The sequence below is a fragment of the Hemiscyllium ocellatum genome, unplaced genomic scaffold (genome assembly GCF_020745735.1).
Source record: "Hemiscyllium ocellatum isolate sHemOce1 unplaced genomic scaffold, sHemOce1.pat.X.cur. scaffold_2170_pat_ctg1, whole genome shotgun sequence".
NCBI classification, from domain to species: Eukaryota; Metazoa; Chordata; class Chondrichthyes; order Orectolobiformes; family Hemiscylliidae; genus Hemiscyllium; species Hemiscyllium ocellatum.
Window position 1 is genome coordinate 62,738 of NW_026867995.1, and position 20,029 is coordinate 82,766.

The window sequence follows — 20,029 nt, forward strand, 5'->3', positions numbered from 1 at the left end:
TGCTACCGCGCAGCAGTTAACATCTGAGCCCCAAGTGTCCCAGATGAAGAGAATCCGAGTGAAACCTTCACTCACTGAGAGTCCTCCCCACGGCCCTGAGCTGAGGGACTGCAGGCAGTCCAACACGGAAGGGACGGGTAAAAATGAACCAGTTTTGCTCCCTCAGCCTCTCTGTCCCAGAGACAGGCAGTGGGACGCCATAAACACGTAGCACCATTCTCGCGTAGACACAAGCCGTTCAACCCATCGAATCCACGCCGATTGCCTGTCTCTCTCTCTCTCTGAGGTTATTCACAATCGGTGGGATCCGTCCTAATCGTGGGGGAACTGTGTCTGAGTCGTGATGAGGTTTTTGACATGCTTGTCATTCACGTCTGAACCAGGGTAGCGAATTACTGCAGGGAATGGACGAAACCGCAAGACATTTGTTTCAACTTGACCAGCTGATTGGCATCGCAGAGAACTGGTTTTGCGATCCAGTTCAGAATAAAAACCGCCGAACAACAGAATGCCACTGAGACCTCTAAAACCACGCACCTTGCATGGAGTGGATTTGGCGAGTGCATCGATATCTTCACGCCATTCGGGTATGCAGCTGGCAGAAGAGAGCACCGATCCAAAGGAAATCAGCTCGAGGTGACATTGAATAATAGCAGAGGATGGTTTCGATCCATCGACCTCTGGGTTATGGGCCCAGCACGCTCCCGCTGCGCCACTCTGCTGCCACGCTCTGAGCCCTGTCCACAGAGCGATTCAGCTTTTCATCTGGCACGCGGCTCGCACGTTCGAGACTGATGTCAAAGACCTCCGCTGCTGTCGTGTGATATGCTGTTTCGCAGACGTACGGAGGCTGTGTAAATAGAAACGTTTTTACTAAATTCCCACATTCTGTTGGTCGAACTGTGATTTCACACTGAATGAAATCACATGTGTCGCAGCGCAGACGGAGGCCATGCGGCCCACCTTCGCTCTGCTGGTTCTATACTTCAGTCAACGTGTGTCTATTCGTTTCATTCTCTCGCATTCTCAGCGTAAATCTGCACATCTGAACGTGACCACCGAATTCCCTTTTGTGTTCATTGAATCTTCCTCTTTGTCAATGTCCGACAGGGACTTACTGACACTAACCACTCCCTGTACGAAAACGTTCTTCCTCCTGTCATTTTTACTTGTTTTCCTGGTGACCTTAAAATTCTGCCGAATCGTTGTGGACCTTTCAGGTGTGGGAACATTTTCACAACATTATTTCCTGTTTCTAGGTCCCTCATGACTTGGAAAACTTCGGTTCTCCGAGGAGAGCTGTCCCAATTTTCCAATCTACCTTCATTGCTGACATTCCCCAAACACCGCACAGCTCACGTCAACCTGTTCGACACGACATCCAACCATTTCACTTCCCTGTTTTCTGCCTTGTCCGTACTCCAGACAGCCCAACCTCGTTTCACCAAGGTGCTTTTTGAGAAAATTAATCAGGCAGTTTTGCACAAGTCAAGTTTTAGAAAAACCTCGGGCTCGTCCGGGATTTGAACCCGGGACCTCTCGCAACTCATCACAGTGACGGCACCCAAAGCGAGAATCATACGCCTAGACCAACGAGCCAGAGAGCCGGCCCGCGATAGATGCCCCCCACACCGCTTGAGTGACCTGAGACGTGCTCACTATGAAATACATTTGAGATTGCTCTAAGAATTGCTAGCGGCAAAGAGTTTCTCGAACAGCTGCTTCTCATTCAGTCTCCCTGCTGCTGTTTGTCACGTCCCCAGGAACCGGGCTCTCTCCACTGGCAGACAATTCAAACATTTTGTTTTGAAATTTTTCTATGACACCCGAGCGGCCAGTGACAAGCATTACCCTCCTCACCATGGGATACAGAGAACAGGAGAAGACCACGCAGATCTCCACGAGTGTATCAACTCGACTGTGCACATTGGGCCAGTATATCACTGTGAAATATTTATGTCCAAGCCTTTTTTCGGAAGCAGATGAGAAGGCGAGGTGCAGAACAGAGCGCAGTTATAAGGGAAAGCTGCTAAAGACGACATTGAGTGAATAGGAGAGAGTGGGTTATGGTCCCAACACGCACCCGTTGTGCCGGGGGTTACACTTCGGGTCCACTCTTCCTTCACTCGCAACACCCCACACCCACCTCCCATAGTGCCAAGTCGCTTTCGCCTGAAACTGCCGAATGTGCAACACCTGCCCATTTACCGGCTCCCTCCTGAATATCCAAGGGCTCAAACATACCTGCCAGGTGAAGCAGCACTTTTGCCACAACCTAGTCCACTGCATTCGCTGCTCACAGTGTCGTTTCCCCAATGTAGCATGAAGCATAAACTGGGTGACTGCTTCGCAGAACATCCCGGTTCTGCCCGCAGGAAAAAGGCCCTGACCTGGCGGTTGTCTGCCACTTTAACACATCACCCTGTTCCCTGACCAACATCTCTGTCTCAGGCTTGCAGCAGTGTTCTAGCTCCAGATGAAAGAACAACAACTCATTTTCCACTTGGAGACCTTACAGCCCTCCGGTCTTCAATATCGAGTTCCATAACTTTAGGGCCTGAACTCCCCCATGTCCTTGACCCCTACCACACAAACGACTCCTTGTTATCACCTCGTCGGCTATGACAGACTACGTATTGTTAGCCACTAACAGTCTCCATGAGCAGCTATTCGCCCTCTCACGCGGATCGTTATTCACTCCTACGTCCTTCCTATTGTTCTCTCTCTCTGAGCTGGCGGCAAACACAGCAATGTACATTGGAGACTCTGAGCCAGCTGAAAGTTGCTCAGTGTGAAGTACATTCCACATTGCTCCAAGAATTGCAAGCAGCAAAGCGTTTCCAGAACTTCTGCTTGTCATTCTGTCCCCGGGGCGATGATGTTTGTCTCATCCCCAGGAACTGGACTATCTCCACTGCTCGATAATTAAACCAATTTATTTCTACTTGCACGTTGTTCTGGGGTGGGGTGGGGCGGGGTGTAGGGTGGGGGCGGGTAGAGTCTCTCTCTCTCTCTCTCTCACTCTCTGAAACCGTGGGGTGAGAGGTGTCAGTTGCATTAATGCGGGGAACATGAACAACTTTGATTGTGAACTTTCTCCAAAGGTCTGTTATCTGAGAGATGGAAAGATGCTGTGCTGGAAGGACAGAAAGAAATGGACACCGAGGACTCTTCGCCCAGGTAAATTCACATTGTTGTGCAGCCTTCTTGGTGTTCAGAAATCGTCTTCACGCAGCAATCTTACGGAAAGTCTATAGCAAAGTGGGCATCGCTTTCTTTGTTGCTACCGCGCAGCAGTTAACATCTGAGCCCCAAGTGTCCCAGATGAAGAGAATCCGAGTGAAACCTTCACTCACTGAGAGTCCTCCCCACGGCCCTGAGCTGAGGGACTGCAGGCAGTCCAACACGGAAGGGACGGTTAAAAATGAACCAGTTTTGCTCCCTCAGCCTCTCTGTCCCAGAGACAGGCAGTGGGACGCCATAAACACGTAGCACCATTCTCGCGTAGACACAAGCCGTTCAACCCATCGAATCCACGCCGATTGCCTGTCTCTCTCTCTCTGAGGTTATTCACAATCGGTGGGATCCGTCCTAATCGTGGGGGAACTGTGTCTGAGTCGTGATGAGGTTTTTGACATGCTTGTCATTCACGTCTGAACCAGGGTAGCGAATTACTGCAGGGAATGGACGAAACCGCAAGACATTTGTTTCAACTTGACCAACTGATTGGCATCGCAGAGAACTGGTTTTGCGATCCAGTTCAGAATAAAAACCGCCGAACAACAGAATGCCACTGAGACCTCTAAAACCACGCACCTTGCAGGAGTGGATTTGGCGAGTGCATCGATATGCTTCACGCCATTCGGGTATGCAGCTGGCAGAAGAGAGCACCGATCCAAAGGAAATCAGCTCGAGGTGACATTGAATAATAGCAGAGGATGGTTTCGATCCATCGACCTCTGGGTTATGGGCCCAGCACGCTCCCGCTGCGCCACTCTGCTGCCACGCTCTGAGCCCTGTCCACAGAGCGATTCAGCTTTTCATCTGGCACGCGGCTCGCACGTTCGAGACTGATGTCAAAGACCTCCGCTGCTGTCGTGTGATATGCTGTTTCGCAGACGTACGGAGGCTGTGTAAATAGAAACGTTTTTACTAAATTCCCACATTCTGTTGGTCGAACTGTGATTTCACACTGAATGTGTGAAATCATGTGTCGCAGCGCAGACGGAGGCCATGCGGCCCACCTTCGCTCTGCTGGTTCTATACTTCAGTCAACGTGTGTCTATTCGTTTCATTCTCTCGCATTCTCAGCGTAAATCTGCACATCTGAACGTGACCACCGAATTCCCTTTTGTGTTCATTGAATCTTCCTCTTTGTCAATGTCCGACAGGGACTTACTGACACTAACCACTCCCTGTACGAAAACGTTCTTCCTCCTGTCATTTTTACTTGTTTTCCTGGTGACCTTAAAATTCTGCCGAATCGTTGTGGACCTTTCAGGTGTGGGAACATTTTCACAACATTATTTCCTGTTTCTAGGTCCCTCATGACTTGGAAAACTTCGGTTCTCCGAGGAGAGCTGTCCCAATTTTCCAATCTACCTTCATTGCTGACATTCCCCAAACACCGCACAGCTCACGTCAACCTGTTCGACACGACATCCAACCATTTCACTTCCCTGTTTTCTGCCTTGTCCGTACTCCAGACAGCCCAACCTCGTTTCACCAAGGTGCTTTTTGAGAAAATTAATCAGGCAGTTTTGCACAAGTCAAGTTTTAGAAAAACCTCGGGCTCGTCCGGGATTTGAACCCGGGACCTCTCGCAACTCATCACAGTACGGCACCCAAAGCGAGAATCATACGCCTAGACCAACGAGCCAGAGAGCCGGCCCGCGATAGATGCCCCACACCGCTTGAGTGACCTGAGACGTGCTCACTATGAAATACATTTGAGATTGCTCTAAGAATTGCTAGCGGCAAAGAGTTTCTCGAACAGCTGCTTCTCATTCAGTCTCCCTGCTGCTGTTTGTCACGTCCCCAGGAACCGGGCTCTCTCCACTGGCAGACAATTCAAACATTTTGTTTTGAAATTTTTCTATGACACCCGAGCGGCCAGTGACAAGCATTACCCTCCTCACCATGGGATACAGAGAACAGGAGAAGACCACGCAGATCTCCACGAGTGTATCAACTCGACTGTGCACATTGGGCCAGTATATCACTGTGAAATATTTATGTCCAAGCCTTTTTTCGGAAGCAGATGAGAAGGCGAGGTGCAGAACAGAGCGCAGTTATAAGGGAAAGCTGCTAAAGACGACATTGAGTGAATAGGAGAGAGTGGGTTATGGTCCCAACACGCACCCGTTGTGCCAGGGGTTACACTTCGGGTCCACTCTTCCTTCACTCGCAACACCCCACACCCACCTCCCCATAGTGCCAAGTCGCTTTCGCCTGAAACTGCCGAATGTGCAACACCTGCCCATTTACCGGCTCCCTCCTGAATATCCAAGGGCTCAAACATACCTCCAGGTGAAGCAGCACTTTTGCCACAACCTAGTCCACTGCATTCGCTGCTCACAGTGTCGTTTCCCCAATGTAGCATGAAGCATAAACTGGGTGACTGCTTCGCAGAACATCCCGGTTCTGCCCGCAGGAAAAAGGCCCTGACCTGGCGGTTGTCTGCCACTTTAACACATCACCCTGTTCCCTGACCAACATCTCTGTCTCAGGCTTGCAGCAGTGTTCTAGCTCCAGATGAAAGAACAACAACTCATTTTCCACTTGGAGACCTTACAGCCCTCCGGTCTTCAATATCGAGTTCCATAACTTTAGGGCCTGAACTCCCCCATGTCCTTGACCCCTACCACACAAACGACTCCTTGTTATCACCTCGTCGGCTATGACAGACTACGTATTGTTAGCCACTAACAGTCTCCATGAGCAGCTATTCGCCCTCTCACGCGGATCGTTATTCACTCCTACGTCCTTCCTATTGTTCTCTCTCTCTGAGCTGGCGGCAAACACAGCAATGTACATTGGAGACTCTGAGCCAGCTGAAAGTTGCTCAGTGTGAAGTACATTCCACATTGCTCCAAGAATTGCAAGCAGCAAAGCGTTTCCAGAACTTCTGCTTGTCATTCTGTCCCCGGGGCGATGATGTTTGTCTCATCCCCAGGAACTGGACTATCTCCACTGCTCGATAATTAAACCAATTTATTTCTACTTGCACGTTGTTCTGGGGTGGGGTGGGGCGGGGTGTAGGGTGGGGGCGGGTAGAGTCTCTCTCTCTCTCTCTCTCACTCTCTGAAACCGTTGGGTGAGAGGTGTCAGTTGCATTAATGCGGGGAACATGAACAACTTTGATTGTGAACTTTCTCCAAAGGTCTGTTATCTGAGAGATGGAAAGATGCTGTGCTGGAAGGACAGAAAGAAATGGACACCGAGGACTCTTCGCCCAGGTAAATTCACATTGTTGTGCAGCCTTCTTGGTGTTCAGAAATCGTCTTCACGCAGCAATCTTACGGAAAGTCTATAGCAAAGTGGGCATCGCTTTCTTTGTTGCTACCGCGCAGCAGTTAACATCTGAGCCCCAAGTGTCCCAGATGAAGAGAATCCGAGTGAAACCTTCACTCACTGAGAGTCCTCCCCACGGCCCTGAGCTGAGGGACTGCAGGCAGTCCAACACGGAAGGGACGGGTAAAAATGAACCAGTTTTGCTCCCTCAGCCTCTGTCCCAGAGACAGGCAGTGGGACGCCATAAACACGTAGCACCATTCTCGCGTAGACACAAGCCGTTCAACCCATCGAATCCACGCCGTTTGCCTGTCTCTCTCTCTCTGAGGTTATTCACAATCGGTGGGATCCGTCCTAATCGTGGGGGAACTGTGTCTGAGTCGTGATGAGGTTTTTGACATGCTTGTCATTCACGTCTGAACCAGGGTAGCGAATTACTGCAGGGAATGGACGAAACCGCAAGACATTTGTTTCAACTTGACCAACTGATTGGCATCGCAGAGAACTGGTTTTGCGATCCAGTTCAGAATAAAAACCGCCGAACAACAGAATGCCACTGAGACCTCTAAAACCACGCACCTTGCATGGAGTGGATTTGGCGAGTGCATCGATATGCTTCACGCCATTCGGTATGCAGCTGGCAGAAGAGAGCACCGATCCAAAGGAAATCAGCTCGAGGTGACATTGAATAATAGCAGAGGATGGTTTCGATCCATCGACCTCTGGGTTATGGGCCCAGCACGCTCCCGCTGCGCCACTCTGCTGCCACGCTCTGAGCCCTGTCCACAGAGCGATTCAGCTTTTCATCTGGCACGCGGCTCGCACGTTCGAGACTGATGTCAAAGACCTCCGCTGCTGTCGTGTGATATGCTGTTTCGCAGACGTACGGAGGCTGTGTAAATAGAAACGTTTTTACTAAATTCCCACATTCTGTTGGTCGAACTGTGATTTCACACTGAATCAAATCACATGTGTCGCAGCGCAGACGGAGGCCATGCGGCCCACCTTCGCTCTGCTGGTTCTATACTTCAGTCAACGTGTGTCTATTCGTTTCATTCTCTCGCATTCTCAGCGTAAATCTGCACATCTGAACGTGACCACCGAATTCCCTTTTGTGTTCATTGAATCTTCCTCTTTGTCAATGTCCGACAGGGACTTACTGACACTAACCACTCCCTGTACGAAAACGTTCTTCCTCCTGTCATTTTTACTTGTTTTCCTGGTGACCTTAAAATTCTGCCGAATCGTTGTGGACCTTTCAGGTGTGGGAACATTTTCACAACATTATTTCCTGTTTCTAGGTCCCTCATGACTTGGAAAACTTCGGTTCTCCGAGGAGAGCTGTCCCAATTTTCCAATCTACCTTCATTGCTGACATTCCCCAAACACCGCACAGCTCACGTCAACCTGTTCGACACGACATCCAACCATTTCACTTCCCTGTTTTCTGCCTTGTCCGTACTCCAGACAGCCCAACCTCGTTTCACCAAAGGTGCTTTTTGAGAAAATTAATCAGGCAGTTTTGCACAAGTCAAGTTTTAGAAAAACCTCGGGCTCGTCCGGGATTTGAACCCGGGACCTCTCGCAACTCATCACAGTACGGCACCCAAAGCGAGAATCATACGCCTAGACCAACGAGCCAGAGAGCCGGCCCGCGATAGATGCCCCACACCGCTTGAGTGACCTGAGACGTGCTCACTATGAAATACATTTGAGATTGCTCTAAGAATTGCTAGCGGCAAAGAGTTTCCGAACAGCTGCTTCTCATTCAGTCTCCCTGCTGCTGTTTGTCACGTCCCCAGGAACCGGCTCTCTCCACTGGCAGACAATTCAAACATTTTGTTTTGAAATTTTTCTATGACACCCGAGCGGCCAGTGACAAGCATTACCCTCCTCACCATGGGATACAGAGAACAGGAGAAGACCACGCAGATCTCCACGAGTGTATCAACTCGACTGTGCACATTGGGCCAGTATATCACTGTGAAATATTTATGTCCAAGCCTTTTTTCGGAAGCAGATGAGAAGGCGAGGTGCAGAACAGAGCGCAGTTATAAGGGAAAGCTGCTAAAGACGACATTGAGTGAATAGGAGAGAGTGGGTTATGGTCCCAACACGCACCCGTTGTGCCAGGGGTTACACTTCGGGTCCACTCTTCCTTCACTCGCAACACCCCACACCCACCTCCCATAGTGCCAAGTCGCTTTCGCCTGAAACTGCCGAATGTGCAACACCTGCCCATTTACCGGCTCCCTCCTGAATATCCAAGGGCTCAAACATACCTGCCAGGTGAAGCAGCACTTTTGCCACAACCTAGTCCACTGCATTCGCTGCTCACAGTGTCGTTTCCCCAATGTAGCATGAAGCATAAACTGGGTGACTGCTTCGCAGAACATCCCGGTTCTGCCCGCAGGAAAAAGGCCCTGACCTGGCGGTTGTCTGCCACTTTAACACATCACCCTGTTCCCCTGACCAACATCTCTGTCTCAGGCTTGCAGCAGTGTTCTAGCTCCAGATGAAAGAACAACAACTCATTTTCCACTTGGAGACCTTACAGCCCTCCGGTCTTCAATATCGAGTTCCAGAACTTTAGGGCCTGAACTCCCCCATGTCCTTGACCCCTACCACACAAACGACTCCTTGTTATCACCTCGTCGGCTATGACAGACTACGTATTGTTAGCCACTAACAGTCTCCATGAGCAGCTATTCGCCCTCTCACGCGGATCGTTATTCACTCCTACGTCCTTCCTATTGTTCTCTCTCTCTGAGCTGGCGGCAAACACAGCAATGTACATTGGAGACTCTGAGCCAGCTGAAAGTTGCTCAGTGTGAAGTACATTCCACATTGCTCCAAGAATTGCAAGCAGCAAAGCGTTTCCAGAACTTCTGCTTGTCATTCTGTCCCCGGGGCGATGATGTTTGTCTCATCCCCAGGAACTGGACTATCTCCACTGCTCGATAATTAAACCAATTTATTTCTACTTGCACGTTGTTCTGGGGTGGGGTGGGGCGTGTAGGGTGGGGCGGGTAGAGTCTCTCTCTCTCTCTCTCTCACTCTCTGAAACCGTTGGGTGAGAGGTGTCAGTTGCATTAATGCGGGGAACATGAACAACTTTGATTGTGAACTTTCTCCAAAGGTCTGTTATCTGAGAGATGGAAAGATGCTGTGCTGGAAGGACAGAAAGAAATGGACACCGAGGACTCTTCGCCCAGGTAAATTCACATTGTTGTGCAGCCTTCTTGGTGTTCAGAAATCGTCTTCACGCAGCAATCTTACGGAAAGTCTATAGCAAAGTGGGCATCGCTTTCTTTGTTGCTACCGCGCAGCAGTTAACATCTGAGCCCCAAGTGTCCCAGATGAAGAGAATCCGAGTGAAACCTTCACTCACTGAGAGTCCTCCCCACGGCCCTGAGCTGAGGGACTGCAGGCAGTCCAACACGGAAGGGACGGGTAAAAATGAACCAGTTTTGCTCCCTCAGCCTCTCTGTCCCAGAGACAGGCAGTGGGACGCCATAAACACGTAGCACCATTCTCGCGTAGACACAAGCCGTTCAACCCATCGAATCCACGCCGATTGCCTGTCTCTCTCTCTCTCTGAGGTTATTCACAATCGGTGGGATCCGTCCTAATCGTGGGGGAACTGTGTCTGAGTCGTGATGAGGTTTTTGACATGCTTGTCATTCACGTCTGAACCAGGGTAGCGAATTACTGCAGGGAATGGACGAAACCGCAAGACATTTGTTTCAACTTGACCAGCTGATTGGCATCGCAGAGAACTGGTTTTGCGATCCAGTTCAGAATAAAAACCGCCGAACAACAGAATGCCACTGAGACCTCTAAAACCACGCACCTTGCGTGGAGTGGATTTGCGAGTGCATTGCTTCACGCCATTCGGGTATGCAGCTGGCAGAAGAGAGCACCGATCCAAAGGAAATCAGCTCGAGGTGACATTGAATAATAGCAGAGGATGGTTTCGATCCATCGACCTCTGGGTTATGGGCCCAGCACGCTCCCGCTGCGCCACTCTGCTGCCACGCTCTGAGCCCTGTCCACAGAGCGATTCAGCTTTTCATCTGGCACGCGGCTCGCACGTTCGAGACTGATGTCAAAGACCTCCGCTGCTGTCGTGTGATATGCTGTTTCGCAGACGTACGGAGGCTGTGTAAATAGAAACGTTTTTACTAACTAAATTCCCACATTCTGTTGGTCGAACTGTGATTTCACACTGAATGTGAAATCACATGTGTCGCAGCGCAGACGGAGGCCATGCGGCCCACCTTCGCTCTGCTGGTTCTATACTTCAGTCAACGTGTGTCTATTCGTTTCATTCTCTCGCATTCTCAGCGTAAATCTGCACATCTGAACGTGACCACCGAATTCCCTTTTGTGTTCATTGAATCTTCCTCTTTGTCAATGTCCGACAGGGACTTACTGACACTAACCACTCCCTGTACGAAAACGTTCTTCCTCCTGTCATTTTTACTTGTTTTCCTGGTGACCTTAAAATTCTGCCGAATCGTTGTGGACCTTTCAGGTGTGGGAACATTTTCACAACATTATTTCCTGTTTCTAGGTCCCTCATGACTTGGAAAACTTCGGTTCTCCGAGGAGAGCTGTCCCAATTTTCCAATCTACCTTCATTGCTGACATTCCCAAACACCGCACAGCTCACGTCAACCTGTTCGACACGACATCCAACCATTTCACTTCCCTGTTTTCTGCCTTGTCCGTACTCCAGACAGCCCAACCTCGTTTCACCAAGGTGCTTTTTGAGAAAATTAATCAGGCAGTTTTGCACAAGTCAAGTTTTAGAAAAACCTCGGGCTCGTCCGGATTTGAACCCGGGACCTCTCGCAACTCATCACAGTACGGCACCCAAAGCGAGAATCATACGCCTAGACCAACGAGCCAGAGAGCCGGCCCGCGATAGATGCCCCACACCGCTTGAGTGACCTGAGACGTGCTCACTATGAAATACATTTGAGATTGCTCTAAGAATTGCTAGCGGCAAAGAGTTTCTCGAACAGCTGCTTCTCATTCAGTCTCCCTGCTGCTGTTTGTCACGTCCCCAGGAACCGGGCTCTCTCCACTGGCAGACAATTCAAACATTTTGTTTTGAAATTTTTCTATGACACCCGAGCGGCCAGTGACAAGCATTACCCTCCTCACCATGGGATACAGAGAACAGGAGAAGACCACGCAGATCTCCACGAGTGTATCAACTCGACTGTGCACATTGGGCCAGTATATCACTGTGAAATATTTATGTCCAAGCCTTTTTTCGGAAGCAGATGAGAAGGCGAGGTGCAGAACAGAGCGCAGTTATAAGGGAAAGCTGCTAAAGACGACATTGAGTGAATAGGAGAGAGTGGGTTATGGTCCCAACACGCACCCGTTGTGCCGGGGTTACACTTCGGGTCCACTCTTCCTTCACTCGCAACACCCCACACCCACCTCCCATAGTGCCAAGTCGCTTTCGCCTGAAACTGCCGAATGTGCAACACCTGCCCATTTACCGGCTCCCTCCTGAATATCCAAGGGCTCAAACATACCTGCCAGGTGAAGCAGCACTTTTGCCACAACCTAGTCCACTGCATTCGCTGCTCACAGTGTCGTTTCCCCAATGTAGCATGAAGCATAAACTGGGTGACTGCTTCGCAGAACATCCCGGTTCTGCCCGCAGGAAAAAGGCCCTGACCTGGCGGTTGTCTGCCACTTTAACACATCACCCTGTTCCCTGACCAACATCTCTGTCTCAGGCTTGCAGCAGTGTTCTAGCTCCAGATGAAAGAACAACAACTCATTTTCCACTTGGAGACCTTACAGCCCTCCGGTCTTCAATATCGAGTTCCATAACTTTAGGGCCTGAACTCCCCCATGTCCTTGACCCCTACCACACAAACGACTCCTTGTTATCACCTCGTCGGCTATGACAGACTACGTATTGTTAGCCACTAACAGTCTCCATGAGCAGCTATTCGCCCTCTCACGCGGATCGTTATTCACTCCTACGTCCTTCCTATTGTTCTCTCTCTCTGAGCTGGCGGCAAACACAGCAATGTACATTGGAGACTCTGAGCCAGCTGAAAGTTGCTCAGTGTGAAGTACATTCCACATTGCTCCAAGAATTGCAAGCAGCAAAGCGTTTCCAGAACTTCTGCTTGTCATTCTGTCCCCGGGGCGATGATGTTTGTCTCATCCCCAGGAACTGGACTATCTCCACTGCTCGATAATTAAACCAATTTATTTCTACTTGCACGTTGTTCTGGGGTGGGGTGGGGCGGGGTGTAGGGTGGGGGCGGGTAGAGTCTCTCTCTCTCTCTCTCTCTCACTCTCTGAAACCCTTGGGGTGAGAGGTGTCAGTTGCATTAATGCGGGGAACATGAACAACTTTGATTGTGAACTTTCTCCAAAGGTCTGTTATCTGAGAGATGGAAAGATGCTGTGCTGGAAGGACAGAAAGAAATGGACACCGAGGACTCTTCGCCCAGGTAAATTCACATTGTTGTGCAGCCTTCTTGGTGTTCAGAAATCGTCTTCACGCAGCAATCTTACGGAAAGTCTATAGCAAAGTGGGCATCGCTTTCTTTGTTGCTACCGCGCAGCAGTTAACATCTGAGCCCCAAGTGTCCCAGATGAAGAGAATCCGAGTGAAACCTTCACTCACTGAGAGTCCTCCCCACGGCCCTGAGCTGAGGGACTGCAGGCAGTCCAACACGGAAGGGACGGGTAAAAATGAACCAGTTTTGCTCCCTCAGCCTCTCTGTCCCAGAGACAGGCAGTGGGACGCCATAAACACGTAGCACCATTCTCGCGTAGACACAAGCCGTTCAACCCATCGAATCCACGCCGATTGCCTGTCTCTCTCTCCTCTGAGGTTATTCACAATCGGTGGGATCCGTCCTAATCGTGGGGAACTGTGTCTGAGTCGTGATGAGGTTTTTGACATGCTTGTCATTCACGTCTGAACCAGGGTAGCGAATTACTGCAGGGAATGGACGAAACCGCAAGACATTTGTTTCAACTTGACCAGCTGATTGGCATCGCAGAGAACTGGTTTTGCGATCCAGTTCAGAATAAAAACCGCCGAACAACAGAATGCCACTGAGACCTCTAAAACCACGCACCTTGCATGGAGTGGATTTGGCGAGTGCATCGATATGCCATGCCATTCGGGTATGCAGCTGGCAGAAGAGAGCACCGATCCAAAGGAAATCAGCTCGAGGTGACATTGAATAATAGCAGAGGATGGTTTCGATCCATCGACCTCTGGGTTATGGGCCCAGCACGCTCCCGCTGCGCCACTCTGCTGCCACGCTCTGAGCCCTGTCCACAGAGCGATTCAGCTTTTCATCTGGCACGCGGCTCGCACGTTCGAGACTGATGTCAAAGACCTCCGCTGCTGTCGTGTGATATGCTGTTTCGCAGACGTACGGAGGCTGTGTAAATAGAAACGTTTTTACTAAATTCCCACATTCTGTTGGTCGAACTGTGATTTCACACTGAATGTGTGAAATCACATGTGTCGCAGCGCAGACGGAGGCCATGCGGCCCACCTTCGCTCTGCTGGTTCTATACTTCAGTCAACGTGTGTCTATTCGTTTCATTCTCTCGCATTCTCAGCGTAAATCTGCACATCTGAACGTGACCACCGAATTCCCTTTTGTGTTCATTGAATCTTCCTCTTTGTCAATGTCCGACAGGGACTTACTGACACTAACCACTCCCTGTACGAAAACGTTCTTCCTCCTGTCATTTTTACTTGTTTTCCTGGTGACCTTAAAATTCTGCCGAATCGTTGTGGACCTTTCAGGTGTGGGAACATTTTCACAACATTATTTCCTGTTTCTAGGTCCCTCATGACTTGGAAAACTTCGGTTCTCCGAGGAGAGCTGTCCCAATTTTCCAATCTACCTTCATTGCTGACATTCCCCAAACACCGCACAGCTCACGTCAACCTGTTCGACACGACATCCAACCATTTCACTTCCCTGTTTTCTGCCTTGTCCGTACTCCAGACAGCCCAACCTCGTTTCACCAAGGTGCTTTTTGAGAAAATTAATCAGGCAGTTTTGCACAAGTCAAGTTTTAGAAAAACCTCGGGCTCGTCCGGGATTTGAACCCGGGACCTCTCGCAACTCATCACAGTAAGGCACCCAAAGCGAGAATCATACGCCTAGACCAACGAGCCAGAGAGCCGGCCCCGATAGATGCCCCACACCCGCTTGAGTGACCTGAGACGTGCTCACTATGAAATACATTTGAGATTGCTCTAAGAATTGCTAGCGGCAAAGAGTTTCTCGAACAGCTGCTTCTCATTCAGTCTCCCTGCTGCTGTTTGTCACGTCCCCAGGAACCGGGCTCTCTCCACTGGCAGACAATTCAAACATTTTGTTTTGAAATTTTTCTATGACACCCGAGCGGCCAGTGACAAGCATTACCCTCCTCACCATGGGATACAGAGAACAGGAGAAGACCACGCAGATCTCCACGAGTGTATCAACTCGACTGTGCACATTGGGCCAGTATATCACTGTGAAATATTTATGTCCAAGCCTTTTTTCGGAAGCAGATGAGAAGGCGAGGTGCAGAACAGAGCGCAGTTATAAGGGAAAGCTGCTAAAGACGACATTGAGTGAATAGGAGAGAGTGGGTTATGGTCCCAACACGCACCCGTTGTGCCGGGGGTTACACTTCGGGTCCACTCTTCCTTCACTCGCAACACCCCACACCCACCTCCCATAGTGCCAAGTCGCTTTCGCCTGAAACTGCCGAATGTGCAACACCTGCCCATTTACCGCTCCCTCCTGAATATCCAAGGGCTCAAACATACCTGCCAGGTGAAGCAGCACTTTTGCCACAACCTAGTCCACTGCATTCGCTGCTCACAGTGTCGTTTCCCCAATGTAGCATGAAGCATAAACTGGGTGACTGCTTCGCAGAACATCCCGGTTCTGCCCGCAGGAAAAAGGCCCTGACCTGGCGGTTGTCTGCCACTTTAAACACATCACCCCCTGTTCCCTGACCAACATCTCTGTCTCAGGCTTGCAGCAGTGTTCTAGCTCCAGATGAAAGAACAACAACTCATTTTCCACTTGGAGACCTTACAGCCCTCCGGTCTTCAATATCGAGTTCCAGAACTTTAGGGCCTGAACTCCCCCATGTCCTTGACCCCTACCACACAAACGACTCCTTGTTATCACCTCGTCGGCTATGACAGACTACGTATTGTTAGCCACTAACAGTCTCCATGAGCAGCTATTCGCCCTCTCACGCGGATCGTTATTCACTCCTACGTCCTTCCTATTGTTCTCTCTCTCTGAGCTGGCGGCAAACACAGCAATGTACATTGGAGACTCTGAGCCAGCTGAAAGTTGCTCAGTGTGAAGTACATTCCACATTGCTCCAAGAATTGCAAGCAGCAAAGCGTTTCCAGAACTTCTGCTTGTCATTCTGTCCCCGGGGCGATGATGTTTGTCTCATCCCCAGGAACTGGACTATCTCCACTGCTCGATAATTAAACCAATTTATTTCTACTTGCACGTTGTTCTGGGGTGGGGTGGGGCGGGGTGTAGGGTGGGGGCGGTAGAGTCTCTCTCTCTCTCTCTCTCACTCTCTGAAACCCTTGGGGTGAGAGGTGTCAGTTGCATTAATGCGGGGAACATGAACAACTTTGATTGTGAACTTTCTCCAAAGGTCTGTTATCTGAGAGATGAAAGATGCTGTGCTGGAAGGACAGAAAGAAATGGACACCGAGGACTCTTCGCCCAGGTAAATTCACATTGTTGTGCAGCCTTCTTGGTGTTCAGAAATCGTCTTCACGCAGCAATCTTACGGAAAGTCTATAGCAAAGTGGGCATCGCTTTCTTTGTTGCTACCGCGCAGCAGTTAACATCTGAGCCCCAAGTGTCCCAGATGAAGAGAATCCGAGTGAAACCTTCACTCACTGAGAGTCCTCCCCACGGCCCTGAGCTGAGGGACTGCAGGCAGTCCAACACGGAAGGGACGGGTAAAAATGAACCAGTTTTGCTCCCTCAGCCTCTCTGTCCCAGAGACAGGCAGTGGGACGGCCATAAACACGTAGCACCATTCTCGCGTAGACACAAGCCGTTCAACCCATCGAATCCACGCCGATTGCCTGTCTCTCTCTCTCTGAGGTTATTCACAATCGGTGGGATCCGTCCTAATCGTGGGGGAACTGTGTCTGAGTCGTGATGAGGTTTTTGACATGCTTGTCATTCACGTCTGAACCAGGGTAGCGAATTACTGCAGGGAATGGACGAAACCGCAAGACATTTGTTTCAACTTGACCAGCTGATTGGCATCGCAGAGAACTGGTTTTGCGATCCAGTTCAGAATAAAAACCGCCGAACAACAGAATGCCACTGAGACCTCTAAAACCACGCACCTTGCTGGATGGATTTGGCGAGTGCATCGATATGCTTCACGCCATTCGGTATGCAGCTGGCAGAAGAGAGCACCGATCCAAAGGAAATCAGCTCGAGGTGACATTGAATAATAGCAGAGGATGGTTTCGATCCATCGACCTCTGGGTTATGGCCCAGCACGCTCCCCTGCTGCGCCACTCTGCTGCCACGCTCTGAGCCCTGTCCACAGAGCGATTCAGCTTTTCATCTGGCACGCGGCTCGCACGTTCGAGACTGATGTCAAAGACCTCCGCTGCTGTCGTGTGATATGCTGTTTCGCAGACGTACGGAGGCTGTGTAAATAGAAACGTTTTTACTAAATTCCCACATTCTGTTGGTCGAACTGTGATTTCACACTGAATGTGTGAAATCACATGTGTCGCAGCGCAGACGGAGGCCATGCGGCCCACCTTCGCTCTGCTGGTTCTATACTTCATCAACGTGTGTCTATTCGTTTCATTCTCTCGCATTCTCAGCGTAAATCTGCACATCTGAACGTGACCACCGAATTCCCTTTTGTGTTCATTGAATCTTCCTCTTTGTCAATGTCCGACAGGGACTTACTGACACTAACCACTCCCTGTACGAAAACGTTCTTCCTCCTGTCATTTTACTTGTTTTCCTGGTGACCTTAAAATTCTGCCGAATCGTTGTGGACCTTTCAGGTGTGGGAACATTTTCACAACATTATTTCCTGTTTCTAGGTCCCTCATGACTTGGAAAACTTCGGTTCTCCGAGGAGAGCTGTCCCCATTTTTCCAATCTACCTTCATTGCTGACATTCCCCAAACACCGCACAGCTCACGTCAACCTGTTCGACACGACATCCAACCATTTCACTTCCCTGTTTTCTGCCTTGTCCGTACTCCAGACAGCCCAACCTCGTTTCACCAAGGTGCTTTTTGAGAAAATTAATCAGGCAGTTTTGCACAAGTCAAGTTTTAGAAAAACCTCGGGCTCGTCCGGGATTTGAACCCGGGACCTCTCGCAACTCATCACAGTACGGCACCCAAAGCGAGAATCATACGCCTAGACCAACGAGCCAGAGAGCCGGCCCGCGATAGATGCCCCACACCGCTTGAGTGACCTGAGACGTGCTCACTATGAAATACATTTGAGATTGCTCTAAGAATTGCTAGCGGCAAAGAGTTTTTCTCGAACAGCTGCTTCTCATTCAGTCTCCCTGCTGCTGTTTGTCACGTCCCCAGGAACCGGGCTCTCTCCACTGGCAGACAATTCAAACATTTTGTTTTGAAATTTTTCTATGACACCCGAGCGGCCAGTGACAAGCATTACCCTCCTCACCATGGATACAGAGAACAGGAGAAGACCACGCAGATCTCCACGAGTGTATCAACTCGACTGTGCACATTGGGCCAGTATATCACTGTGAAATATTTATGTCCAAGCCTTTTTTCGGAAGCAGATGAGAAGGCGAGGTGCAGAACAGAGCGCAGTTATAAGGGAAAGCTGCTAAAGACGACATTGAGTGAATAGGAGAGAGTGGGTTATGGTCCCAACACGCACCCGTTGTGCCGGGGGTTACACTTCGGGTCCACTCTTCCTTCACTCGCAACACCCCACACCCACCTCCCATAGTGCCAAGTCGCTTTCGCAGAAACTGCCGAATGTGCAACACCTGCCCATTAACCGGCTCCCTCCTGAATATCCAAGGGCTCAAACATACCTGCCAGGTGAAGCAGCACTTTTTGCCACAACCTAGTCCACTGCATTCGCTGCTCACAGTGTCGTTTCCCCAATGTAGCATGAAGCATAAACTGGGTGACTGCTTCGCAGAACATCCCGGTTCTGCCCGCCCGCAGGAAAAGGCCCTGACCTGGCGGTTGTCTGCCACTTTAACACATCACCCTGTTCCCTGACAACATCTCTGTCTCAGGCTTGCAGCAGTGTTCTAGCTCCAGATGAAAAACAACAACTCATTTTTTCCACTTGAGACCTTACAGCCCTCCGGTCTTCAATATCGAGTTCCAGAACTTTAGGGCCTGAACTCCCCATGTCCTTGACCCCTACCACACAAACGACTCCTTGTTATCACCTCGTCGGCTATGACAACTACGTATTGTTAGCCACTAACAGTCTCCATGAGCAGCTATTCGCCCTCTCACGCGGATCGTTATTCACTCCTACGTCCTTCCTATTGTCTCTCTCTCTGAGCTGGCGGCAAACACAGCAATGTACATTGGAGACTCTGAGCCAGCTGAAAGTTGCTCAGTGTGAAGTACATTCCACATTGCTCCAAGAATTGCAAGCAGCAAAGCGTTTCCAAACTTCTGCTTGTCATTCTGTCCCCCGGGGCGATGATGTTTGTCTCATCCCCAGGAACTGGACTATCTCCACTGCTCGATAATTAAACCAATTTATTTCTACTTGCACGTTGTTCTGGGGTGGGTGGGGCGGGTGTAGGGTGGGGGCGGGTAGAGTTCTCTCTCCTCTCCTCTCACACTCTCTGAAACCCTTGGGGTGAGAGGTGTCAGTTGCATTAATGCGGGGAACATGAACAACTTTGATGTGAACTTTCTCCAAAGGGTCTGTTATCTGAGAGATGGAAAGATGCTGTGCTGGAAGGACAGAAAGAAATGGACACCGAGGACTCTTCGGCCAGGTAAATTCACATTGTTGTGCAGCCTTCTTGGTGTTCAGAAATCGTCTTCACGCAGCAATCTTACGGAAAGTCTATAGCAAAGTGGGCATCGCTTTCTTTGTTGCTACCGCGCAGCAGTTAACAACTGAGCCCCAAGTGTCCCAGATGAAAGAGAATCCGAGTGAAACCTTCACTCACTGAGAGTCCTCCCCACGGCCCTGAGCTGAGGGACTGCAGGCAGTCCAACACGGAAGGGACGGGAATAAAATGAACCAGTTTTGCTCCCTCAGCCTCCCAGTCCCAGAGACAGGCAGTGGGACGGCCATAAACACGTAGCACCATTCTCGCGTAGACACAAGCCGTTCAAATACCCATCGAATCCACGCCGATTGCCTGTCTCTCTCTCTCTGAGGTTATTCACAATCGGTGGGATCCGTCCTAATCGTGGGGGAACTGTGTCTGAGTCGTGATGAGGTTTTTGACA

General features: G+C 50.1%; 5 non-coding genes across 5 annotated transcripts; all 5 read right to left on the reverse strand.

Moving 5' to 3' along the window:
* Positions 1 to 650: 650 nt before the first annotated feature.
* Positions 651 to 722, reverse strand: trnam-cau (transfer RNA methionine (anticodon CAU)). Its single transcript has one exon. It is a non-coding gene; the product is annotated as a tRNA-Met (tRNA).
* A 3,207-nt stretch (positions 723 to 3,929) lies between these two features.
* Positions 3,930 to 4,001, reverse strand: trnam-cau (transfer RNA methionine (anticodon CAU)). The gene has a single exon. It is a non-coding gene; the product is annotated as a tRNA-Met (tRNA).
* Positions 4,002 to 7,205: 3,204 nt separating this feature from the next.
* Positions 7,206 to 7,277, reverse strand: trnam-cau (transfer RNA methionine (anticodon CAU)). Its single transcript has one exon. It is a non-coding gene; the product is annotated as a tRNA-Met (tRNA).
* Positions 7,278 to 10,474: 3,197 nt separating this feature from the next.
* On the reverse strand, positions 10,475 to 10,546 carry trnam-cau (transfer RNA methionine (anticodon CAU)). Its single transcript has one exon. It is a non-coding gene; the product is annotated as a tRNA-Met (tRNA).
* A 3,209-nt stretch (positions 10,547 to 13,755) lies between these two features.
* trnam-cau (transfer RNA methionine (anticodon CAU)) lies at positions 13,756 to 13,827 on the reverse strand. Its single transcript has one exon. It is a non-coding gene; the product is annotated as a tRNA-Met (tRNA).
* Between the last annotated feature and the right edge of the window lie 6,202 nt (positions 13,828 to 20,029).